At 45.3% G+C, this 27,223-nt stretch overlaps 1 protein-coding gene across 2 annotated transcripts in view; it reads right to left on the bottom strand.

Moving 5' to 3' along the window:
- The window catches only part of LOC126267463 (UDP-glycosyltransferase UGT5-like), a 264,174-nt gene extending 237,779 nt beyond the window's left edge, over positions 1-26,395 (bottom strand). Inside the window, exon 1 of one of the 2 annotated variants that reach the window (XM_049972734.1) lies at positions 26,163-26,395. The gene's annotated coding sequence lies outside the window, so the exon portion shown is untranslated. The remainder of the gene's footprint in view (positions 1-26,162) is intronic. The other variant, XM_049972733.1, reaches the window with a different exon arrangement.
- Between the last annotated feature and the right edge of the window lie 828 nt (positions 26,396-27,223).

The raw sequence follows: 27,223 nt of genomic DNA, 5'->3' as shown, positions 1-27,223 counted from the left end.
CCGCGCCCAGCTATCCCTCCGGGTAATGATATTAATAGCTGCATATCATTAATTTATATTGACGCAGCTACGACACAAATTCATTTGACCGTCTCTCAGATTTTCGTAAAACCCAAATATGAAATATATAGGTACTTACCTATATATATGAACTGAAATATTTACAGCGGTACAGAAATTTTTTGTATAAAAAGGGTAGGTACCGTATTACAAATTAAACACGACATGTGCGTCAGTGATCTAAGGGTAGCAACTTTGAATAATACTCAAAACGCCCTCGGTCTCGGATTCGAACAGCGCCACAGCTTAAATAGTAAATAAAACCTTCAGCCACGGCGCACGAAGGCTGTCAGCATAAGAAGTCACCCTCATCAGCCAATGGCCTTTTCAAAGAGGGCGGAGGAGCGGATAGGGTTTCAGCGCAGTCTGTTGCCCTTAGCGTGGGAAGCCGCCCCTAAAGGTGGAAGAATCAGCAATGATCAACGGTATCAGGATCCAGAAGGCAATGGAAACCACTACACTAAAGGCACAATGTGTATCCACAGGACATATGGCCTGTAATTGAAAAAAAATTTCGTTCTGAGCTCCCCACTGGCAAAAGATTCCAGAATAGTCCTGCATTCGGATCTCTTGGGGCGGACTGCCAAAGGGAATGGGATCACGAGGCGGAAAAAAAGATTGAATAACCAAAGAAAGGGTAACGTCCTGAGAGTCAGTGAAGTGAAATGGAAAGAAGACAAGGATTTATAGTCACACGAGTATAGGGTAATATCAACGCAACGGAATATGGTATATCGGGAGTAGAATTCGTTACGAGTAGAAAAACAAGGCAAAGAGTGAGTTACTGTGAAGAGTTCTGTGACGAGTCTATTCTCATCGGAATCGACAGCAAACCAACACCGACGACAACAGTTAGCTATACATGCTGATGGTTCAAGCAGAAGATGACGGGATAGAGGAAGTGTATGAGGATATCGAGCGGGTAATTCATTACGTAAAGAGAGTGGAAAATCTAACAGCCATCGTGAATTGGAATGCGATTGTGTGGGACGGAGTAGATGAAAGGATTACGGAAAATGTGGGCTTGGTAGTAGAATCGAGAGAGGAGAAAGACTAACTGAGTTGTGCAACAAATATCAATTACTAATAGCCAATACTCTTCAAGACTCACAGAAGAGGAGGTATGTTTGGAACAGGCCGGGAATACAGGAAGATTTCAGTTAGATTTCTTCGTGATCAGACAGAGATTCCGAAATCAGATACTGAATTGTAAGGCGTACCCAGGAGCAGACATAGACTCAGATCACAATTTAGTAGTTATGAAGAGTAGGCTGAAGTTCAACACATTAGTCAGGAAGAATCAGTACGCTAAGAAGTGGGATAAGGAAGTTCTAAGGAATGACGAGATACGTTTGAAATCCTCTGAGGCTATAGACACTGCGACAATGAATAGCTCAGTAGGCAGTACAGCTGGAGAGAGAGGAGTGGACATCTATAACCAGGGCAATCACAGAAGTTGGAAAGAAAACCGTAGATGCAAGGAGGACAGCTGCCAAGAAACCATGGATAACAGATGAATACTTCAGTTGACCGACGAAAGGAAGAAGTACAAAAATGTTCAGGGAAATTCGTCTCTTAGGAAGGAAGTAAACAGATGTGCTTGGAACGTAAGGCGAAATGTCTGCATGAAAAATACGAAGAAATCAAAAAAGAAATGATTGTCGGAAGGACGGGTTCGGCATATAGGAAAGTCAAAACAACATTCGATGTAATTAAGTTCAGTAATGGTAACATTCCGAGTTCAACGGGAATTCCACTGTTAAATGCAAAGGAGAGAGCGAATAGATGGAAAGAGTACACTGAAGGCTACGAGGGGGAAGTCTTGTCTGATGACGTGATAGAAAAAAGAAACATGATTAAGGTGATGGTGGTTGGTTTGTGGGGCGCTCAACTGCACCGTTATCAGCGCCCCTACAAATTCCCAACCTTTGCTCAGTCCAATCTCACCACTTTCATGAATGATGATGAAATTATGAGAACAACTCAAACACCCAGTCATCTCGAGGCAGGTGAAAATCTCTGACCCCGTCAGGAATCGAAACCAGAACCCCGTGCTCGGGAAGCGAGACCACGAGCTGCGGACAAGAAACAGAACTCGACAGGGAAGAGATAGGAGATCCACTGTTAGAATTTAAAAGAGCTTTGGAAGACTTACGATCAAATAAGGCAGAAGGGATAGGTAACATTCCATCGAAATTTCTAACAAAGCGACTATGCAAGTTGGTGTGTAGAATGTATCATATAAGCGGTATAGCATCAGACTTTCAGGAAAACATCATCCACATAATTCCGAAGACAGAAAGAGCCGACAAGTGCGAGAATTATTGCACAATCAGCCTAAATACCTCATGAATCCAAGTTGCTGACGGGAATAATATAAAGAAGAATGGAAAATAAATCTGAGGTTCGGTTAGATGACGATCACTTTGGCTTTAGGAAAGGTAAAGCCACCAGAGAGGCATTTCTGACGTTGTGGTTGCTAATGGAAACAAGATTGAAGAAAAGTCGAGACACGTTCACGGGATTTATCGAGCTGGGAAAGGCGTTGGACAAAGTAAAATGGTGCAACATTTTAGAAATTCTAAGACAAATAGGAGTAAGCTGAAAGGGAGTAAGATTCGCTGATGACAATGCTATCCTCAGTGAAAGTGAAAAAGAATTGCATGATGTGTTGAATGGAATGAACATTCTAATGAGTATTGAATATGGATTGAGAGTAATTCGAAGAAAGACGAAAGTAATGAGAAGTTGCAGAAATATTAACATCGAGAAACTTAACATTATAATTGGGGGTCAGGAAGTAGTCGAAGTTAAGGAATTCTGCTACCTAGGCAGCAAGATAACTATGACTAACGGAGCAAGGAAGGCCTCAAAAGCAGTCTAGCACTGACCAAAAGGGCATTCCTTGCACAACAGACATCTAGTATGAAACATAGATGTTAACTTGAGCAAAAAATTTTTGACACTGCTTTTTTGGTGCACAGCATTGTATAGTAGTGAGACATGGAGTGTGGGACACCCAGAACAGAAGCGAAACAAAGACTTTGAGATGTAGTGCTGCAGAAGATTGTTGAAAATTAGGTGGACTGATAAGGCAAGGAATGAGGAGTTTCTCCACAGAATAGGAGAGGAAAGGAACATATGGTATGGAAAACACTGACAAGAAGACGGGACGGGATGACAGGATATCTGCTAAGGCATTAGGGGATAACTTCCATGGTGATTGAGAGAGCTGTAGAGGGTAAAATATGCAGAAGAAGACAGAGATTGGAATACAGCGAGCAAATGGTGACGAAGGGTATAATTGATGTTCTTGAATTGAAGAAGTTTGGTCGGAAGAGGAACTCGTGGCTGGCCGCATCAAACGAGTCGGAAGAAAAAAAAAAAAAAAAATACTGAAACACTACTGTTGCAACAAGTGCCCCGTGGGCCACGTGCGCCGACAGGGCGATGGTGAGGATAAACTGAAATGCTCCCTCCTGTTCCGTTCACGATGCGGATATCGTCACAAAACGATTGTTGCACTTAGGAATAATTATTTACAGCGTTATTACAGTCACCTATGCACTGTAGATTATGGAAAAATAGGAAGGGTTGTTCTCAAGAAATCCTACCTGCTCCCTCCACGCGTTTCACAAAGTGCTGGCCATAGCTGTGCGGTCCGTTTTACCGCTGCCGATAACCTTGTGTTATTTGGCGCCCTAAACCTCCCCCAGCCTTTTCTACCTTAGTTGACGATGATGATGTGTGGTGTTAGGCACTAAACGTAGAGGTTATGGGCGCCCATTTTCTACTACAGGGGACGGCCGAACGGTAGTCTTCGCGAGGCCGTGAGCGCACTCGAGCTGCAACAACCTGGACAGCGGGGTGTGACGTTGACGTAAAGAATTGCTACACGTCTACTTATTTAAGACTTACTCGCAAAATTCTGAGCGTAGCATTACTGTTACGCTGTCTATGTATTGTAAGCGGGGATTCACCGCTCCGGGTACCGTAGCGAAGCTCCGGACCTACGATATTTCCGAAACAGGACAAAAACTTGAAAGAGCCGCTCCCCCCCTCCCCCCCCCCCGCTTCCCTTCAAACATTTGAGATAGGACGTCGAATATTAAAAAAAAAATGATTTTCCAAAGTCATGCTCATTTTGTAGCGCCCATTTTTCTGGTTCGAGGAAATGAAAGGCATATCTTAAATCTACCAAAGTGCAGTGTCACACCTCATTGCACAGCGTTCTTCTATCACACATCACTGTATTTTGACTGTGGATTAGAAACGTCTGTATTTTGTAATGGAAGCCGTCAAATCTACATTCAGGCCAGTGGAAATTAAAATTGTTCTGTGGTGTCATCCTGCTCTGTATCGGCCGGTTTGTCACCCTACGCCCATAAAAAAACCTCAATTAATACTGGGTGGGATTATATGTAACCGGGAGGATAAGAAATAGTCAGAAAATTTGCCTATTAGTTAATCAGTTTCTCTTTTGTGTGACAAAATTAAGTATTGAACTCGTAAAAGCAATAAAGATAAGAGACAAGCAAGACTGTACACATTTCTGCAATTCTTAAGTCCCCGAACTTTCTTCTCTCTAAACTTGCTACAGCTTTACACGGGGTACTTTCCTTTCTGCGAAAGAATCTAGTACCTCACCAAAGTTCGTCAAACGTTCTGCTACATGAAAAATAAAAGAGTAGTTATCTAATACTTAAAAATCTGTTAATACGAATAGTACCTAAGACTGGCGTGGTATCTCGATTTGATTAATCTATTTTGTCGCTGTCTGACAGGTAAAACGAAATAGGCCTTTCTGATACTGCAGTAATTGTTACACACCCCAAATAAGAGAGCGTGTCTTGGTACGAATAGTCATTTTTATCTACCTACCTTACGTAACAGGACAAAATTAATTCACGAAGTACTAATAGTAGATGCCTATGTGGTCAACTACAACCAAAACTTTTATATCAGGAAATAGTTTCACATTTCATTCATACGCTCTAGTTTTTCTAGTATGAGATCGAAAAGCAGTCGCACGAATTTTTTATATAAATTTGGAATCGTCATATTTTTTCCATATAATTCGTGTGATGCCCCGTTTCTCCTTCTTCCTCGTTATAACAAACAATCTTATCACTCATTCCGTAAGAAGTCCTGTCATTGTCAAAATTTATTACCCGGTTAACTTCACTAAATCTGCCAGAATCGTGGTTTAGTTTTCCCGCATTTATTCGCCGGTTAGGCGTTATTACATGTTCTAGCTATTCCGAGAATAGAACTTAAGCAGCTGCTAACCGGGGACTGTACAACTGGCCTTTTGTAACGTGTCGATCTGGCAAAAATTTTCATTTTTCTTAGATAAACGACTAAGAGGAATAACAAGTAAGTAAGGAAAATCAATTTGTGATTCGTTCACAAATCAGCTTAGAACGTGTTCAAAAAATTCAAAACCAACAGGGATGCGTTTCAAAATCGTGTGAATGAGCTATAGACCACCGTTCGCTGGATGCTAGGGGCTTTGTGAACCAAGGTTTTTTTCTTCAAGAATATGAATTTGGCGCCCCCTGAAATTGCCCCCCCCCCCCCCCCCCCCCCGTCCCCCTAGATCCGGGCCTCCAGTAGCGCCATAGCAAGCGCGGCGCATGCGCACACTGGCTAGTTGTGCACGATCGCCGTGTTGCGCCCCAAATTCGAACGTCCTAGGCCACCGACTAGTTCGCCTGAATGGTCGGGGCGGCTCTGGAAACACAAACGTTACCATACAAATGTGAAGAAAATCGCCTTACGTGACTGGTCGCAGCTGTGCGAAGCCTACTTCAACTGTCAGGGATTCCTTCTTGCCTTACGGACTGTACCGCTGCTACAGTGTCTAAGATACAGGGTTATTATAAATGACAGAAGCGATTTCACAGATTTCTTGTAACAACATTTTGTGTTATTACTACAAAGCGTTGCACACACATACAAAAAAACACAATTTTTTTTTTATTACAAGTGCTCCATATGTGCTTAACTACTGATTCTACAGATATCAAGGCGGTAATCAAATTCTTCCCACGTTAGGACCAACTTGTTCCTATCAATCAGTTCAAAAGCACTTTTGGTTGGTTTGTCGGTAGAGGATGCGTACACACTGAATTTTTCACATAACCCCATACAAAAAAAAACAAAAAATCGCATAGGGTTAGATGAGGAGCTTTTCAGTCACAACATACGCCTTCTCGGCCATGTTACCTGTTTGCCGGTCGGAGTGGCCGAGCGGTTCTAGGCGCTTCAGTCTGGAACGGCGCGACCGCTACGTCGCAGGTTCGAATCCTGCCTCTAGCATGGATGTGTGTGATGTCCTAGGTTAGTTGGGTTTAAGTAGTTCTACGTTCTAGGGGACTGATGACCTCAGCAGCCATTTGAACCATTTTTAACCTAACTGTTTACTGCTGAGCTCTCGTGGCAGAAATCTGAAGAGTGATTGCAACAATACAAAAGTTTGAGTTTTTGTATACGAGTGTCGAGTTTTTATGACAATGTGTCAAATTATGTAGCTACAGTGAATATAAGAAATAGCTTTACTCATTTATAACAACTGTGTATGCACTTCGCAGATCGCTGTAAATTGCTTAGTGCAAAGCTGTTTCACTGTACCAGACATCTGCTGATTTTGGATCCTCCTCCCTAACCTCAGTTCACAATGCGAAGAATGACTACACACTACTGTGCAAACTGTTATTAATGTAATGTTGTATTAAACTCTAATGTACCGTATAGAAATTACCTTTTTTGTGAATCCACATTTGTAATTATACAAAACGAACTTCGAAATGGGAAGATCTATGCTTGTTGCAATAGTACTAGCCATACCGAAACACGCAGTCAGTAGAGGCTGGGGACTGCCATAGCAAAGTCACCAGTTAGATTTATCTCATCTTTAGCATGTCTAGCCTTTCATTAAGAACATTTTTCAAACTCATGCTACCATGTAGGAGAGATTGGCAGAAATTTTCATACTGGGAACACTAACACCTTCAATTGTGACACACAGAATGAGCCACAGCAACACACACATACTAGAAACACTAGATATCTACTCCAAACATAGATCTGAGGATATTGTGTCACTTCCAGACATCGTATGAAGTGGATTTAATTGAAGCGTTATATATTTTTGTTCACCACTAAAAGTGTGCCGGACAAATTCGTAATGATAACCAGATAGAGAATCCTTGAAGTTTTCAATTGTAACATCAGCATGTAAATTTCGACATTTATTTTCTCCGTTTCTCCAGTTTCAGCTGGAGCACGAAACGATGACATCAGGGAAAAAGAGAGGTAGAATCTAATACTTATGCGGACTCCTTCAGCACTCAAAAATGAGAGTAAATTCTCGAAACGCTCTGTGTTGCGCATAAAATAAGTGGTGCACTGACTATTGTTTAAATCACTGATGACTTAGTTCCTGGCTTTCCGAAAACATCGTTTACGACGGATGGAATGAAGTTCTGCATGGACCTTAAGAGGTTTCCACAATACAAGAACTCCGTTAAACAGCACACAGGCGGTGGAACTATTGCTAAGTATCGCACCGGAGGCCATCCGAGAAAGCATGTGGTAGAAATATTCGTCGTTTACAGCATTTTCAAAAGTAGAGGCAAACAAATGTGCATTGCAACGACATGTCACATCTATAATATACAACAAGGATAATGTTCTCTAAAAAGTACTATTATTCGTATATTTGCCATCACAAAACAGCAACGCCACTTAGGGTTCCATAGGCAACCGTAAAACCTTCTCCATGAAGGGATCGACCGTCTTGTCGAGATTATATATATTAACAGCTATGGCGATTACTTTTGAAATAATAAACAGTTTACTTACTTTTTTCATCACTGCCGCTTATACATTTCCGATTTTCTCATTAAAAGCAGTAGAATGTATTGTCACGTCGTCATCTAGAATACTAAAATGTACCGGCGTTTCGGCTGAGTTGCAACCGTCATACTCAGGACAAAGACGCCTATATTGAATCCGGAATGAGATTTTCACTCTGCAGCGGAGTGTGCGCTGATATGAAACTTCCTGGCAGATTAAAACTGTGTGTCCGACCGAGACTCGAACTCGGAACTTTTTCCTTCCACGGGCAAGTGCTCTACCATCTGTGCTACCGAAGCACGACTCACGCCCGGTACTCACAGCTTTACTTCTGCCAGTATCTCGTCTCCTACCTTCCAAACTTTACAGAAGCTCTCCTTCGAACGTTGCAGAACTAGCACTCCTGAAAGGTCCCGAGTTCGAGTCTCGGTAGGGCACACAGTTTTAATTTGCCAGGAAGTTTCACGCCTATACTGTAGTTTAGTTATCTTACTGAGTATCGGACGAGATGTGAGACTGGATTCAGGACTTTCTAGCAGACAACATTTTGTTCGTAGCGGGATGAGAGGGAGTTTTATAGGGCCGTTAGTATTTACAATTTACGTTAATGATTTAGTGGATAAGATCAGAAGTAACGAGAGGCTATTCGCGGATGCTGCTGTTTATGGGAAGGCTGCAACGCCAGAAGACCCATGAAACATATGGCCTGTTCAGTGTGTTGTCACTCATGTTCATACGTCGTCGCTCTTAGAGATGTTGTGAGCATGACTTGAGTTTACAGGCTTGCTGAAGAAAGCAAAGGGTTTGGTGGATCACAGACTGTCAGTGGTGCCATCTGGCCTCCCAACGACGACCCCAGTGATGTCAGAGTGGTTACTCAAGAAGAGATGAGCATGTGTGTGACTATTATGGCGGAGAAGTTGTCCCTCAGCAAGTGTCATAACAGCACCACATAAGGCGGAAAATGGTTGGTTGGGTGATTAAAGAGACCAAACTACTATGTCATCAGTCTATTTTTCCTCAAGAAGGTCTAGATGACTGAACATCAGAGACAGCCTAGCATGCAAAACCCAGGGGAAGAAAACTCCATGGTCTACCGAAGGTCCACAAAGGCTGGATAAGGACAAAAAAGAAGAATGGGAGCCACATGAAGAAAAGTAGTTGGGGTGACCCATTTAGAGAGCAATCAGAAGCACCCTACAACTGAATGCAATGAAGGGCATACAAAACCCACCCAGCGTCAATTACCAGATGTAACCCCCCTCAGAAATTGCTTAAGAAAAACTCACGACACAGACAGCACAAATAAAAGACAAACAAGTCAAACAGACCATCCCGTAGCAGGGAGGAAGAGTAAAAGAGTAAGTGGTATGAGGGCCAAGTGGACCACCAAACCCACGTACCTGAAACCTGGTCTGGGTAGAGGTGACAACACAATGTTCTGACAACCCCTAAATGGGCTGAAAAGGTTAAGTGGCCTCCCTTAAAGAGAGTGCTGAAAGCCCCCTTGACGAATAAGACATGAAACAAAGTCAGCTGTTGAGGCATCATCCAACACAAGGGGTAGCGAGTCACCAAGTGGCAGCTAGTTTGGGACAGTTCAGCAAAATGTCGATCACTGTCAAACAGGCACCATGACGACAGTGGGGTTGGTCCTCACAATGAGATGTCCATGAATCAACCAAGTATGATTGATGTGGAGCTGTCAAAAAAAGTCCTTGCAGGAGGCCTGCATGAAGCTCCTCCATAGATCTGTAGTTTCCTTTTTCACCTGGAGTTAGTTTAGTGAAGTCAGAGTGAGCCATTCTGTATTCCAGATCCCTACAACTTGATGGCATAATACTGATTGGAGGTCTGTTTCTGGGCTACCAATCTCAAGAGTCAGCTAACTGGTAAGCAGCTTGGCCAAGCTATCAGTAAGTTCCTTCCCTGGGATTCCAATTTGGTCAGGAGCCCCAATGAAGATCACTGAGCATCCACATCATTCAAGGGTACATAGGGAATCCTGGAAAGCTATCATCAAGGGATGGCGAGCGTAACACTGGTCAAGAGCTTGAAAACTGCTCAAGGAGTCAGTGCAGATAAGAAAGGACTGACTGGTGCAAGAATAGATATGGTCAAGAGCATGAGAGATGGCTGCCAGCTCTACAGTTGAAAACACTACAGCCACCTGGGAAGGACAACAATTCAGTATGTCCCTTGTGAGTACCAGCAAAGCCTTCATGACAAGGCACCATCAAGGCATCCACAGAGACTACTACTGAACCCCAGGAAGCACCAACGGTGGGGAAAAACTGATGGTGGAGAGCATTAGGATGAACCAAATCTTTTGGACTTTGTAACAGGTCAAGAAAAAGCTGTGGTTGAAGGATGCATCATGGAAACGCACGTTCGGGGCACAGAGAAGAAATGGTGGAGGAAGCAACTGCAGTTCAGAGAGAAGGGATTGAAATTAGACTTCACTGTAATCCTCAATCAGGAGATGTACTTCCATGTTTGCAAAGAGGAGACAGTAGTTCAGATACTTTGGGGAGCTGCAAAATATGTGTAACATAACTGAGAAGCTGTTGTTGGTGCCTGATCTCCAATGGAGGGACCTAGCCTCCATGTATAAGCTTTTCACATGTCGCAAGATGACCCCCACAGTAGTTTATCATCTTCAGAATTGCAATACTGAGGGCAGTGTCAAACCATTTTCCAGACTCCCATTGTCAAGACAAATTCAGGGCTTTATAAAGCTGCAGAAGAGAAGCACAATCTGCAGCCCAGCTGGTGTTACTCAGGTAGCTGGTGGTACTCAGGCATTCAGGTGCAGCCAGCATGTTCACATAAGCTGGCGAAGATTTGGAATCCATGTCAACTGAACACTGAAGCTGGCCGCTGTGGCCGAGCGGTTCTAGGCACTTTTATCAGGAACTGCGCTGCTGCTACAGTCGCTGGTTCGAACATGGATGTGTGTGATGTCCTTAGAATGGTTAGGTTTAAGTAGCCCTAAGTTTAGGGGACTGATGACCTCAGATGTTAAGTCCCATAGTACTTAGAGCCATTTTGAGCACTGAAGAACAGTCCTAAAAAGTGGGAATGTCCACCACATTCAGTAATTGGTCGTCGAGTTAAAGTTCCTGTTGTGGACGCATGACGCGAGTCTTGACTGCTGAAACCGAAAAATACGGATGAGGATTCATGTCTGTGCCTACACTACACAGTGACGCCTACACTATAGGGGAAATAGTAGACGCAAAAGTCGTCAGCATACAAGGAGGTTGAGACTGAGGATTCTACAGCTGCTGCTAGACCATTGAAGGATGCTAGAAAGAGAGAGAGAGAGAGACCCACTACAGAGCCCTGCGGGACTTCATTCTTCTGGATATGGGGAGAACTGTTGGAGGTCAATTTGATGCTGGAAAATACGATGAGATACGAAGTTCTGGAAAAAAATCGGGAGCAGATCTCAGCGTTCCCACTCGTGTAAGGTAGCAAGGATTTGATGTGGGCATGTGCTGTCATAAGCGTTCTGCATGTCAAAAAGATGGCTAAAAGGTGTTGGCAATGGGCATAAGCTGTCTGGATGGAAGAATCCAAGTAAACCAAATTATCAGTAGCAGAAGGGCCTTGGTGAATACAATCCTGGGATAGAGCCACAAAACCCTGAGACTCAAGAAGCCAATACAGCCAACACCACACCGTGCATTCAGGCAACTGACAGAACATTAGTGAGACTAATTGGGTTGTAACTGTCCATCTCTAGAGGGTGCTTACCCAGTTTTGGTACTGGGACAATGATGCTTTCTCATCATTGTGATGGCAACTTGCGCTCGACCCACATGTGGTTAAAGATGACAAGCACACAATGCTCCTAATCTACTGATAGGAGCTTGAGCATTTGGATGTGGATGCAGTCTGGCCTTGGTACTATATTAGGCCAGTGGGCACATTCACTGAATGGAATATTACAAGCTTCCAGGTGGCATGTAGAAATAGATATTTGCTTACACCAGGTGTACCTGCAGGTGTCAGGTATGTATAGATATGTCCGATCTTTGACAAGAGGTTGCAGACCTGGACATAGAGGCCCCTTAAAAGCAATCAGGTGCTCCATCGACGGCATTGGAGACCCCACCTATGATCTCACATGGCCTTTAAGATTTACGATGACCATCAAGATACTGGTTAACAAGTTATGGGATGCTGTGTTCCATTGGTGTGGTGTGATCTGGGGTCTTGGGGACTGCTGGAATCTCTGTATCAGGCACAGGAATAGAACAGGAGGGTTCTGTTGGCAAGGAGGCCTCTGGAATCTCCTTCTTGGAGGACTACTTAACTTTCACCTCCTTAGAAGATTTGGATGATTGTGAAGCCATCTGTGAATCAGTTTCAGGTAATGATGATATGAAGCTCTGCAACCAGCAACCTGGGGAATCTTCAGCCATCAGATGGTGGCCAGTTGTAGACTGGCAGAAATCTCAGATGAAAGTGTCTTGAGGGACCCCTTCCTGGCAACAGTAACCAGAGCAAGGTGAGCTGTCTGGAGACGTGCAGCTGGGACATGAGGACCAATGTCTGTGGATGATGGGTGGCCAAAAATGTGTGGGGGTAGCAGAAAGAGGAGAATCCACATCTATCAGGGGGGCAGACTTGGTCGAGCAGTCCTGAGGACCCATTTTAAGGGGTATAATAGGCCAGAGTACTGTCGCCAAAGGAGGCGACGCCTTCATAGAACCAGCATATGACTTTTGTAAATGCTGAGTGCAACTGTTAGTACTTTTGCTTGGCCTCCTGATGAGTTAATGTCTCCAGAGTCTTGCATTTGCTTCTCTGTCTGAAAAACAGTGCAACTGACAATCAGGGAGACTGGTGTTTTCCATAGTTGACCCAGATGGGGGGGGGGGGGAAGGCCGCAAGGACTGTTCACATGCAGCAGTCATACAGAGCATCTACAGATGTGGCTAGCATTGCAATGTGAAGGCATCTGCCTGAATTTCAAACACCTGGAGCTCTAAATGGGAAGGGGGGGGGGGGGTGGAGGGGGAAGGACACACAGAGTTTCACAACGAACTGGTACACCATCACCTTGACCTTTGGCAATGAATAATGAATCACCTCACAAGGTCAAGATGAAGCAACCTTTGGTGCCCTATGGGCATGACATTGTGTACATTCTGTTGCTCCAAGTTGGGGCGTAGCTCATAAACAGGTTGCAAGAGAAAGTCTTGGTGGAAAACGCTATACTGAACCATATTTAGACTTTTATAAGGAGTTGCAGCCACCATTATGTCACCAACTTGTTACAAGTGAGCAGTGCCCACCACTGAGCAGTGGATGCTGTTTTGAGCAAAATTGACCCACTTTTCATTTTAGAAGTGGCTGCCACTTCCCCAAACTTGTCTTCTATGTTGGCCATAAAGAGTAAGTGCTTTGCGACGAAAAGTGAATCACCATCAGTCCTCATGCAAACCAAATATTGGGGAAGGTGAAGTATTTCTCTGGTTGCGATTTAGCCCTATGCTCCTCCCACAGCATAGCCATCTCTCTGCATTAAATGATTTTCCTTCCATAGACACTGTGGGGGCCATATGGCCACTAGCAGGAGATAACTTCATCTGCTACTCATCTGCCATGGTGCCACCCACTCTGAATGGGAGCCCTCTCCAAGAGTGCAACCTAGCCTCAGCATTGGCTACCTTGCTCAGAGACCCTGTGTTTCAGTCATGATGAGTACATACTCTTTGGCATACAGGGGTGTTTTCAGCTCAGATGTCAACAGTGTAATACCTGTGTGGTTAGGGAGCTCCCATTGATAGGTACTTGATGCCCCCCCCCCCCACTTTTTGGGTGTACTACCTTGTTAAAGGGAAGGGTGCAAAGATGGAAAAGCATGAAGTGAAACAGTTACTACATTGGGCAAGCTTCCCTGCACAACCTACACTTCTGGAGACTTTCAAAAATTTCTATCAGGTCAAACCCAACAATGGGATCATGAATTTATTTAATGGAAAGTTGTAGAAAATGCCAGAAGCGGAAACTCGAGTCCCAGATCATGAACAAGGTCCAAGCAGGGTGTGCACCAAGAAAACCATCCAAGGGAGAGGCAGAGGGGGAAAGGGATAGTGGAATATAAGCTTTCAGCATAGAAAGGAAATAATGCTGCAAAGGCTGGGACTTTGTGGTAGCCAAGCACATACTCAGAAAAGAGCTGTGAGCCCCCTGGGGGACAGCAGAAGTGTGTAAGAGCCACCAGAAAGGGAGACTCTGGAAGAACTCACAGTGAGTCAGACTGAAGAGTTCCGCCTTGCTAAAGAGTGTCACACCATGAGGAACAAGCGAATGTGGCACCTAAGCATGACGAGAAACGGAGAGTTTGATAGATGCGACAGTAGCTGCTCTAGTCGTGCCTTCACAGTCCTAGATGAAGATGATGGTGCCACGCCAACAGCCACTGGAAATGAAGATCTTTGTACTCAGACCTGCAGCCTACAACCTGCTGAGCAGAAGGAGCCGAAGCACCTTCAGTCATCATTTCGGTGACAGATGATTGTCGCCATTTCCTGCAACAGATCTCACGTTGGGTGAAGTCTAACTTCACTTTGAAATCGCGAGGAAAGGAGCTGGTGCAAGTAAAGACTACCATAGTGCGATGAATGAAGCAGCAGCACATCAGTGGCCATCGTCCTCCCACACCACGCAACAAGAAAAGGTGATCCAGGCTGCGTTTAATGGCTTCTAGTGGACGATCTAGTCTGATCACCTTAAATGAGAGCTGGAATACCTCAGGTTTGGGGTGCACAGCATGAAATTCCTGGGCACAGGCAATGATGGACCTCTCCTGCTGACCGTCGTCATGGACTACGTTGAAAATCAGAAGTTGTTCAGATACACACTATTACCTACGTTAGCAGTCATCAAGGAGAACCTAGAATCGTAGCAAGAGGCTACGTTGAAAATCAGAAGTTGTTCAGATACACACTATTACCTACGTTAGCAGTCATCAAGGAGAACCTAGAATCGTAGCAAGAGGCACCAAACAGTGCGAGCAGGATAGGCGATGTCGCCTGCTCATAGCTGCCATAGCCAGACACATTTGTAACAGCTGGAGGCGCTCGAAACCACAAATGCGCCAGAAGGCGCACCCTACAGCTGCAGATGGGCAGCCTGCATGATCTGGAAGTATGGGGCACCCGGCTCACAGCAGTAGAGGTAAAACAGGAGGCGATCTCCGCCTCTACAGCACAGAAGAATATCAGGCGGGACGTCGACATCGTGAAAGGCACCTACGGCGGCCACACTGCAGCTGCGAATCTCAATACCTCAGCACCGCTCCACTAGCTACGACGATGCTGCATGAAGTGGCACCATTGTCAGTCTGTCCACCATGCTGCAGATGAGACAGCATATGGTCACTGATGAATATTGCTGCAGAAGCAGCCAGCTCAGGCCTTCAGCTTTGCACACCCATGCATGCCACCTGTGCGACTAGCCATCCTATCAACCACCAAAATGCTGCTGTGCCAGCACTAGAAGAAGAAAACAACCAGAAAAGGGTGTAACTGAAGAAGCTAAACATCAGACTCAGTTTTAGATTAATGTGTGGGTTGGAACTATACCAACCAGAAAAGGGAGTAACTGAAGGCACCCAAGAGAAGCTACAGCCACACCCACTCATCATAAGAGGCACAAGACCCATGTATTTTGGAACTCTACAATATCCAGAGGAAGACAAAACTCTGGGATGATATCCACAACATCTGCAAGATGATAGATATTTGCTGCAGGGTTTGGCAGTTGACCAATTGTTGAGTAATGGTCATCGATCTGGGAAGATAGAGAGAAAGAGAGAGAGAGAGAGAGAGAGAGAGAGAGAGAGAGAAAGAGAGAGAGAAAGAGAAAGAGAGAGAGAAAGAGAAAGAGAAAGAGAAAGAGAAAGAGAAAGAGAAAGAGAGAGAGAGAGAGAGAGAGAGAGAGAGAAGAGAGAGATAGTCAACAATGAGCAGTGCATTTTGTCCTTCAGTAACTGTGAGAGCATAACAGAGATGAGAGTCAAATTCGAGCAAGAGACGCTACAAGAAAGGCATTGTACTTCACAGAGCAGTAAACTGTTGAAATTCCAATAGTCGTACAATACATTTCCTCCTACAAACTTGTAACGAAACGAACATGACGAGATGGAGAAATTAGAGCTCATACCTCCTGTGGTTTATCCACAATCGTCCTTTCGATGAACCATTCGTGAATGGAAGAATGAAGGGGCTTTGGTTGGTTGGTTTAAAAGAAGGGGAAGGGACCAAGCTGAGAGGTCATCGGTCCCTTGTTCCCAGTAAAATAATTACTCAAGAGAAAGAAGAAAAGAAAGTATATGTACAGCACCATAACAGGAGAAAGGAAGAGCCACAAGAACAACAGAAGGACAACCAACACTACTACGGACAAAACAGGAAAAGAAAACCACAGAGAGAAGCAAGAAAAGGTAGAAGAGGTAAAAACAAGAGAGCAGATGACTGTGGATGGCCGACCACGAGAATAAAAAAAAGCAACATTAAAGCATCGACCCTAAAATCATCAGAGTGGAGAACACTAAGGGACACAGGACATGCGCTGAAACTTATATAGAATGATAAAACCTTCCATTACGTGTAAAATGTAAAACTAAGTTAGCCAATGAAGCCTTGTCAGCTAAAATTAATGACAATAAGTCTGGTAACTGAACAGTCCATGACCGGGCAGCCAAAGAAGGACAGCTCAACAAGATACGGGCCACTGTCATCCAGGCGCCGCATCGACACTGAGGTGGGTCATCACAGCGCAAGAGGTAGCCATGTGTCACCCAAGCGTGGCCAGTGTGTAGCCAGCAGAGAACCACAGAGTCTCTGCAAGAGGCCTGCATGAATGACTGCCACACACATGTAGTCTCCTTAATGGCATGCAGTTTGTTGTACAAGCTCAGGTTATGCCATTCCGTCTCCCAAAGCCGCAAAACCTTGTGGCGTAGTACTGATTGCAGCTCTGCTGCAGAGAAGCCGATCTCCATAAGCAGTTTCCGCGTAGCCTGTTTGGCAAGCCTGCTGGCAAGTTCATTGCCTAGGATTCCGATGTGACCTGGAGTCCACACATACACCACTGAATGACCAGACCATTCCAGGTCATACATGGATTCCTGGATGGTCGCTACCAAAGGATGACGAAGGTAGCACTGGTTGATAGCTTGTAGACTGCTCAGTGAGTCAGTACATAGAAGAAACGACTCCCCAGGGCATTAACAGATGTGCTCAAGAGCACGAGGTATAGCCACCAGCTCAGCAGAGAAAACACTTCAGCCATCGGGCAAGGAATGCTGTTCAGTATGTTCTCCATGGACATACACGAAGCTGATGTGATCATCAGCCATTGAGCCATTCATGTAAACTACTTTGTGGCCTTGACATATGTCCAGTATCAAGAGGGAGTGGAGAGGTGTGGGGTTAACTGAGTCCTTAGGGCCATGTGAAAGGTCCAGGCAAAGCTGCAGCCTAGGTGTACACCATGGAGGTGTAAGTGAATGCACCTCAAGTATAGGTGGTAAAGGCAAGGACTCCAGTTAGGAAAGAAGGGATTGGACACGAACGGCAATTGGAAGCCCTGACCTGGGCCGCCGATGCAGGAGATGAGCCGCAGTGGATGGGAAAACGAGACAGTGATTCGGATGCACAGGAAAGCTATGAACGTGTGCAACGTAATTGGCCAGCAGTTGTGCATGCCTAATCTGCAATGGAGGCACTGTGGCCTCCAACAGGACGCTGGTCACTGGACTGATCCTAAAAGTTCCTGTCGCTAGGCAAACGCCACAGTGGTGCATTGGGTCGAGTAAACGCAACCATGAGGGCGCCGCTGAACCATAAACCAGACTCCCCTAGTGAAGGCGTGACTGAACAAGGGCTTATAGAGCTGCAGCAGCGTAGAGCAATCTGCACCCCAGTTAGTGTTGCTCAGGCAGCGGAGGGCATTGAGGTGCTGAAAGGACTTCCGCTTAACCTGATGAAGATGAGGAAGCCGAGTCAATCGGGTGTTCATCGAAAGCCAGTCCTAAGAATCGACATGCCTCCACTACAGTGAGTGGATCGTCATCAAGGTAAAGTTCTGGTTGTGGACAAACGGTACAGAAGTGCATAACACACGACATTGCGGCCGAAAACTGGAAACCATGGGCTAGAGCCCATTACTGCGCCTTGTGGATGGCTCCCAGTAGGCGCCGCTCAGCAACAACAGTACTAGTGGAGCAGTGCGAAATGCAGAAGTCGTCTGCATACAGGGAAGATGAGACAGACGGCTCTACAGCTACAGCAAGACCATTAATGGCCACTAAAAATAGAGATACACTCAATACAGAGACCCGCAGAACCCCATACTCCTGGATATGGGGGGGAGAGACTATGGCAGGCACAAACTTGGTTATGGAAAGTACGAACCGACAGGAAGTTTTGGATAAAAATCGGGGACAGGCCTGAAAGACCCCACTCGTATAATGTGTTAAGGATATGATGTTACCAGGTGGTGTTATACACTTTTCGTAAATCAAAAAAAGACAGCAACCAGGTGCTGGCGTCTGGAAAAGGCTGTTCAGATGGCAGTCTGTAAGGACACAAGATTGTCAGTAGTAGAGCGACCATGGCAGAAGCCGCCCTGACATGGAGCCAGTAGGCCATGTGGCTCCAGGACATAACCCAATTGCCGACACACTATACTTTCCAGCAGCTTACAAATAACGTCGGTGAGGCTGATGGGCCGATAGTTTTCCACATCAAGCGGGTTTTTACCGGGTTTGAGCACCGGAATGATGGTGCTCTCCCACCACTGCAATGCAAAGACGCCATTGCACCAGATCCAGTTGGAGATGACTAGGGGATGTCGCTTGTAGTGAGATGAGGGATTTTTAATCATCTTAATGTGGATCCAGTCTGGCCCAGAAGCTGTCGGGGCAATGTGCAAGGGCACTGAGGAGTTTCCACACTGTAAAAGGGGAGTTACAGGATTCACTGTGGCGTGTAGTGAATGAGAGGACTTTCCCTTCCAGCCGCCATTTTAGAAAGGCAAAGTGCACAGCAATCGCGTTTGCGTCGGTAGATAACACGCCATTTATTTTAACACCGGGAACACCTGTTGGGAAGATGACGTATGGCACCCAATGGTCGAGACATATCTCTCTCTCTCAACACTCCTGCTTCCATCGTTTGTTGGCGAACACAGTCGTGCAGCTGTTTAAAGGCTACGAATTGGTCCAGGGTAGGCTGCGGCTTATGCCGCTGTAGAGCTCGTCGACGCTCCTTAATTGCTTCAGTGACTTCCGGCGACCACCACGGGACTCCCTTTCGCTGGAGGCACCCTAAAGAGCGAGGGATCGTGTTTTGTGCCACAGAAACGATTGTTGTAGTCACCTGCTCAACCATCATATCGATGTTCCAGTGTGGGGGAGATTGAGCAGTAACAGCAGAGGTGAAAGTTCCCCAGTCTGCCTTGTTTAAAGCCAATCTGGGCAGGCGTCTGTGGGCCTGACGTCAGGGCAGTGACATGAAGATGGGGAAGTGGTCACTACCACACAGGTCATGTTCACTCCAGTGGATAGATTGGAGAAGTCCTGGGCTGCAAATTAATAAATCATTGCCGAATAATTACCATGAGCCACACTGCAATGTGTGGCAGCCTCAGTATTTAAGAGGAAGAGGTCGAACTGAGACAAAGTTTCGACATCTCTGCCTCAGCCAGTAGGCATGACGCTACCCCACAAGGAGCTATGGGCGTTAAAATCTCCCAAAAGTAGCAAAGGTTTAGGGAGTTCGTCAATCAGTGCAATTAATACATTCAGGGATACAGCACCATCTGTAGGAAGACACACATTGCAGACAGTTATTTCCTGTGTTGTCCTTATTCTGACAGGCATAGCTTCAGCAGGGGTTTCAAGGGGCACAGGTTCAATACAGACTGAGTCTAGGACATAAACGCAAACTCCACCTGACACTCGATGATAGTCGCTACAGTTCCTGAAGTATCCCTTGTGGCCGTTGAGGGCAGGGGTCCGCATTGTTGGGAGGGCAATGCAGAAAGCAGTTGTAAAACTTAACAGTTGCCATATCTCAGCCATGCAATGAATACAACTGCCGCATTTCCACTGGAGAATGACATTATCATGAGACTGGGAAGGCATGGAACATTCAGTAAGGCAGTTTATGCCTCAGGGTCACCTGCTGCCACAGACTTGTCGCCTGAACAGCCAACATCCATTGTTTCTGAGGTTCCGGCGAGATCTAAGTCCTCAGCAGATACCAGAATCTGCACCTCATCAGCAGACACAGAGCTTGTCAGTAGCGGTGGTGTGGGTGCCACTGCAATTCCCTTTGTCTTGGGGACCTTCTTTCTGGATTTCTCTCACTGCTCCTTGGGTCTCCCTGGCTGGGAGGGCTTCACTGATTCAGTCTCTGGGACTGATGATGAGTATGAAGCCCTACAACCAGCTGCTTTTGGGTTCTTTAACCACTGGTGGGTGTCACCTTTCCCACTAGCAGAACACTGGGAAGGGACTGACCGAGACCCCCCCCCCCTTCCTAGCGAGAAGAACTGAAGAAGACTTATGCTTCTCCAGCTGTTGCTCCTGAAGTAGGTGGTGCAGGAGCAACTGGGAGGGAAATGCCCCCCACCTTCAATGGGGCAGGTGTAGTCTCCTGGTTCTGAGAGGCGACAGGAATGCGACGAAGTGATGGGGGCGACAACTGTTTTTATAGCAATGGCATAAGAGGAGGTAATAGCCACAGGATGTAGGCACTCAAATTTCCTCTTATCCTCAGTATAGGTCAGCAGGTCCAGGGTCTTATGTTCCATGATTTTCCTCTCTTTCTGTGACGCTGAAAGTACAGCAGGAAGACATATGGCTGAACTTTCAGCACTTAAAGCACCACATTGGAGAAGGGGTTATGGCTTGAAGTCACAGTGGTAGACGATCACCTTGTCCTTCTCAGGCAATGTGTCACCCTAGAAGGCCAAGATGAAGGCACGGGTGGCAACATTATCCCTTGGACTCCGATGGATGCGCCGTACAAAATGAACATCTGAGTGCACAGCTCGTCATCAGACTGCAAAAGAGTGTCCCTGTGGATACCCAGGACCATATTTAAGCTCTTATGGGGCATAATGGTAACAGAAACATCCCCCAAGACAAAGGGAATTGCAGTGGCACCCACACCACCGCTACCGACATCCCCCAAGCTCTGCATCTGCTGATGAGGTGCAGATTCTGGTATCTGCTGAGGACTTAGATTTAGATCTCGCCGGAACCTCAGAAACAATGGATGTTGGCTGTTCGGGCGACAAGTCTGTGGCAGCAGGTGACCCCCAAGCTTCTTATCAAGGCTGACCCAGAGCGCATTTTGGACAAGCCCTCCACCTCCTACACTTGTCCTCTAAATGCTCCACAAAAAACTGAGGCTTCATGGATGTGGAAGATCCCTCATCAACTCTCGTACATACAAGTACTGGGGTGCATGAGCTACACTGCAATCCTTAGCCTGGCGTTCCTCCCATGGGGTGGCCAGGAAGGGGAATGATTTGGGGTCATAGTTCTTAGCACTGAAGGTAGACTTTGCCAGGTTAGAAACTGGTGGCAGTGGACTACCAGCAAGAGATGACGTACTATGCTTCATGGCATGTCACTCTGATGCCACCCACTCCGATCAGGGGCCATTCCCATGCATGCCACCCAGCCTCAACAAGGCTCACCTGACAGGATGGCCATTGCTGGGAGTCCTGATGCCCCAGGGAGATGGGCATCTACTCCATGGCGTATGTGGGGAGTTAACGGCGCAGGCATCAGCAGAGCGATCCCTGTGTGGTCAGGGGCTACAACCAACAGTGTACATGGCAGCCCTACCACAACAGACTGGCTACCTTGCTGGATATCAGGTGCAAACAAGCCCATGGTCATCGTCGGCGCAGAAAGCGACACTGCATATTGAGTGGTGGAAAACGCACCTAGGAAGGTGTCCTCACCAAAGAGATGAATGAGCGGGGCTGCAATGCGACGACGAGAAAGTAGGCTAAAGATCTCAATGCATGATGGACACGATGCACCATGTAACGCACCCTTTCCCAGTTGGCTCGCTCTTCGGAAAAAGTTTGAAGAATGGAAATCAAACCCTACAGGGTACAAACACAAAAAGACCAAGAGAGACTCCTTTTAGTGGCCTCTTACGACAGACAGGAATACCTCAGGCCTATTCTGACCCACAGGGGTGTGAAGGGGGGAGGGGAGGTGGGGGACGTGGAATACCAGAAGTATCTTCTGCCACAAACCGTAAGGTGGATTGCGGAGTAGAGATGCTGACTACAGCAGTGTATCTTGATCACGCCTCATAAACAGGATGTTTCAAAGATACTTCTACAAACGTCAGAGACAGGTTCCTTACACCAAACCAAGAAAAAAGTTGTCATGGACACATACCGAAAAGTGTTTCGATTTCGACTTGTCAGTTACAGTTTACAATTTACGTTGTTAAAGCTCATCACCACATAAATTCATAACAAATGCTTGAAATGGCCGCCTCTTGTTTCAAAACATGCATTCCTTGTTGAATGACTGACTGTTGCACCTTTCAAATATTCCCTGATGGTTTCGAATGGTTTTGGAGGCAACCATGACATATCGATGAAGAGTTTTTGCTTCCAGGTGGTCTTCTGCATAGACCATTTGTTTAAATGTCGCCAGAGGTAATAACACAAAGGTGGACATGCTAATTACAGAATTGGTCCTTCTCTACCTATCCATGTGTCACGCTGGATACGAGCCACTGCATCTCGAACACTGACACTGAAATGTTTTGGTGATCTGTCATGCACAGACAACGTTTCTTCTTATTTGCGGGGTACATCTTCTAGTAAGTCTTTGAGTGCGTTGAATAAAGTCACTTTACTCAGCACCTGTAAGACGTGCTGGGAGAATGTACAGCAATGGCAAACCTTGCTGCAATCATCTGTCCTATTGGAGGTCTTGTGGGTATCATGTGAGAGGTTTTGTCTGATTTTGGGTATTGTGGACTTCCAAAATGCGTGGGTTTGTGCCTCACATGCTGAGGGGATGTTGCCGTAGCCTTTCTTGGGTGTCTTCACTTACACCATTTTCTGTTTGGTGTAATTGCAGCCCACACAATCTTAAACTGAGGTTGACGTCTAGCCTGTACTGTAGCATGAGGACTATGATCGGGCCATTGTGTTGGTTGTAGAAAATTTGATATTTCATATACCTGATAAACAATGTCTTGTCCATAAAAATCCTGAAGAGACAAACAAGAGATTGGCAGTTTTAGCAACAAAACTATCGGCAAAAATTCTCCAGTTGTGGGTGATCGGCAGGCATAAGGTCTTGCACACTTTGAAGATGACATGGATACGCGAGTTTCTCGTGAAGTATCCTTCATGCTGAATTTGAATATTGTACCACATACCAAGGCCACATGTCTTGCGCTGATACCTAGCTGTTCTTCGACAGCCTGCAGGATGGGCTCTTGCCGTTCAGGTTTACGTGCAACACACGGTCTTCCTTGGTCAGTAGTCTGTGGCGCTACGGATCCTGTTTCGGCAATGCGACGACACAGAGCACCAAAGTTTGGATAAATCGGCTGCCTTTCGTCTGGAAACCTCATCCGATACAACCGTGCAGTCACATGTCCATTACTATTCGCGCCACCTTACATAAATATCATGTCTACCTGCTCACAAAATGAATACCCTGCCATATTTGAAATTAGCGCTTTCAGTTAACTCACTACCTGTAGTACATGTACACAATGGACACGTTGAAAACAGACAAATGTAAACAAGTTTCTGTGGCAAAACACCACCACCTAGACCGGAATGAGCCAAACAGGTGCACAAATGAATGAAGCTGTTGGGTTGCACCTGGAAAGTCGCTGAACGTCAACTTTCATAAATAACTCTAAGACGACGATTTTTCACACGGATGTTTATATGAACTTTTTTCTTTTTGCTGTAACGAACCTGTTCCCAAAGTTTGTAAGAGTATTTTTGAAAGACTCTTTATACACGCAATAGACTTGCGTTGCTCCTAATGGATGGTGGAAGTCCCGATAAAATTGTACAGCTCAAATCTGATGAGATGTACCGCTGTTTATTACGAAGCATCAAAATTTGTCAACTTCTGAACAGTGTTTCGATCTTTTCACCTTCAGTATGTCAATACCGAATCAAATAATTAGAATTCTTTCGAGTGTGGTTGCTCCGTAATCTGTTGTGTTGACAGATTAACCTGCAGTGTAGATTGTGGTCGAGGTAAAGCTGGAGTGTGACAGTTCGGTTGAGAGTTGCCGAAGCCATCGAATGTCAGTAAGGAATAATTTTGGCAACAGACTGATCTGTAGCACAGTACAAGGCCAAAGTTCGACATTGGCAACATTTGCTGGACGCTTAATATACATCATCTTACTTTGTGATTAGTTCTACCATTTTCAGTCTTTGGAAAGAATGCATTGTGACCACCACACATATCGTATCTAACAAGACCGGTAATTCCAATGTACGTTCAGAAACATATTACGTAGGATAGCAATCTCTGATGAATATTTTTGTGCATATTTTGCACACATCTCTGACATCGACGGTGAAAAACAGAAAAGGATGATGATGAGGGAGAGGATGAAATTCGGTGCCAGAACATAGACTACTCCTTATCGTCCTCACGCAACGGACGAATTACCAACAGTGTCACATAACCCTATTTTATGAAACACTGCAGAGAGGTTTCGAATTTAACCCAGGGCCATGACGTAAGGAACTGGTGAAGAGGGACATTACACCACCACCTCTCCTCCCCTCACCCGCCTAGTATTGGCAGTGGAATTTCGTTCACCACCAGGATGCGAAGCTGCGTGTTTCTGAGTTGAGAGCCATCGTTTACGCGTGCGTTAGCGATATCGGCCGCGGGGAATGGGGGGTGGGGGGGGGGGGCACAGAGGCGTGTCAAAAAATAGGTGTACCATCTTGTAACGCTGTCTAGTTTTCAATTGTAACTACATGACTAGTGAAAAATAAATATATGTCCACTAATTTTAAAAATAATCATGCATCCTATCCTGTAAACGGACTTATTCTACATTATTTCAACGAAAACAATCTTCAAATGATTTACAGAACATGTTACTATCGTTTTATCAGAGGTGTTTTAGCCATGGCAGCATATCTAGCCAGCGCTGTCACTCGCTCTTTATTCGGCTGAAAATTAACCATGAGCAGTTTTTAACTGAAATAACACTGGTTCTTATTATGTACGTACAATTGTGCACTGCATTTACAGCAAATAACAGATCACTGACACGAAATTATATTTTCGAAGAATACCTCGAGGTAATTGTGCTTCATCACATAAATAAAATAAAACAAAATTGGCCCAAGTGTACAGTTTACATTATCTCTTCAACAACAACAACAACAACAACAACTACTAAAGTCTACTGCCCATTATTACGAACTTGGGCCACATAATTACTATCGACACGTTCTATACTTCACATTGTTTACAAAGTAACGCCTAAACATATGGGTAGTAAAATGTACGATGGTTTAGTGATAATACCATATTCCCCCCCCCCCCCCCCCCTCCATTTAGGGTTAAGTAATTTTCATCTGTCGAGAGGCCTAAGCTTTCGTAGTTCATAGTACGATACTATTCCACATTTTAATGTGAACTTTAATGACTTTCAGCCGGGACCTACCAGGTTTGCTTGCCGGTAATTCTAGCTACAGTAAAAATCTGGAACAATGGTTATATTTCACTTCTTACTAAGTGAAAACAGTACTAAAAGCACCCAGTCATTTGACCAGTTTCGATGTATTCAAGTCCTAAGCAGATAGTGGTACAAAAATTCTTATTTCACTTTTATGACGGAGACATTCATTATTCGTAAACAGTAGTTCTCGTTACTGTGAGAATGGCGTTAATAAGAATAAACTGTGACGGATGTCTTGAGTAATGATTATTATATTACACAGAGATCAATGTGCATCTATTGGAGCTTAAATTCGTGAAATAAAATTTATCAGACGTTACCTCTGCATGTTCGATGTAATCGAAATAATGTGTTTAAAAAAGGAATGGTGCTTATTGTAGAATAGGAGCCCCGCGCAATATGCTTTGGTTTGGTAAACTATGGCATATATTTATCATAGCAGAAGGTGTGTACTTCATGCAGTCAAGCAGTATTTATCATTTGTCCTACCTTGTCGAAGGAAGTAAGCACACCCCACAATCCACAACGGCTTCCGCAGCGCGACTGAATGGGACGCGGGCCAGCCAGCCCACAAAAGTCGGCAGACTGTCAGCTGTTCGCGCGCCTCCTGCCCCACTCTGTTACAGGTCGGTGCGCCGTCTCTCGCCGGCTTCTGGCTGCCGTAGTCTCTGCGTTGCCAAGTGTAGCGCTCTCTGCCCGGCTCGAGTGCATTGCGCTCCGGTGCGCCGCCAAGAGCTGACGTCTGCGATCGGTAATGCCCTATGCATTCCGGAACTCCCTCGCGATTTGGCGGCTGTATTGCTGCTTGTTTTCCACGTGCAGATAGCTGGAATACCAGCTGGATGAGACCGATAAGATAGCCGTACTAATATTGCCATCAAAACGTATGAAACATTGATCAACTCACGCAGAGCATATCTCGTGCCGTTCTGTCAATCTGATAGGTGTAAACGTAACATTTTGTGGCTACTCATTTAGCCAGTTTCTATTCTACGAGTACATTGAGTACCTTCATATTTTGTCTTCGGAGCTTCTGTTGGAGACGTGCCACTGTGCTAAGCAGTGCCTTCGTTCATCTCTAGTGATGTTTCGCGGCAAGCCTCACGCGTGTTGGTGGCGACGCTGTACACTCCAGGAAAGCAATGCGAAAGTATTTCTGCACTCAACAGCCAGGGAATGTTCATAGCTTCCCGGCATATTAAAACTGTGTGCTGCACCGGGACTCCAACTTAAACCTTTGCCTTTCGCGAACAAATACTGTACCGACGGAGTTATCCAGGCTAGATTTACGACCCGCCCTCAACATTTTGTTTCCCTCAGCAACTATGTCGTATTTTCCAAAACTGGAGCAAATAAGGCTTCTTTCATTCTTTGCAACTAGTTTCTTGGTCGCAGCTCTATTCTCAAACATCATTGCTGCCATTACTAGAGATGGGACATCGAAAGATAAAAAGGCAATATTCAGTGTAGTCGATTGTAGCTTCACAGGTACCGACAATAAATCGAATGATAAACGTCGATGTTTCGATATATCGGTGCAAAACTTTAGC

Source organism: Schistocerca gregaria, chromosome 4 (assembly GCF_023897955.1).
Source record: "Schistocerca gregaria isolate iqSchGreg1 chromosome 4, iqSchGreg1.2, whole genome shotgun sequence".
Lineage (NCBI taxonomy): Eukaryota > Metazoa > Arthropoda > Insecta > Orthoptera > Acrididae > Schistocerca > Schistocerca gregaria.
The sequence above is the reverse complement of the archived record's forward strand: the minus strand, read 5'-3'. Positions and strand labels throughout refer to the sequence as shown.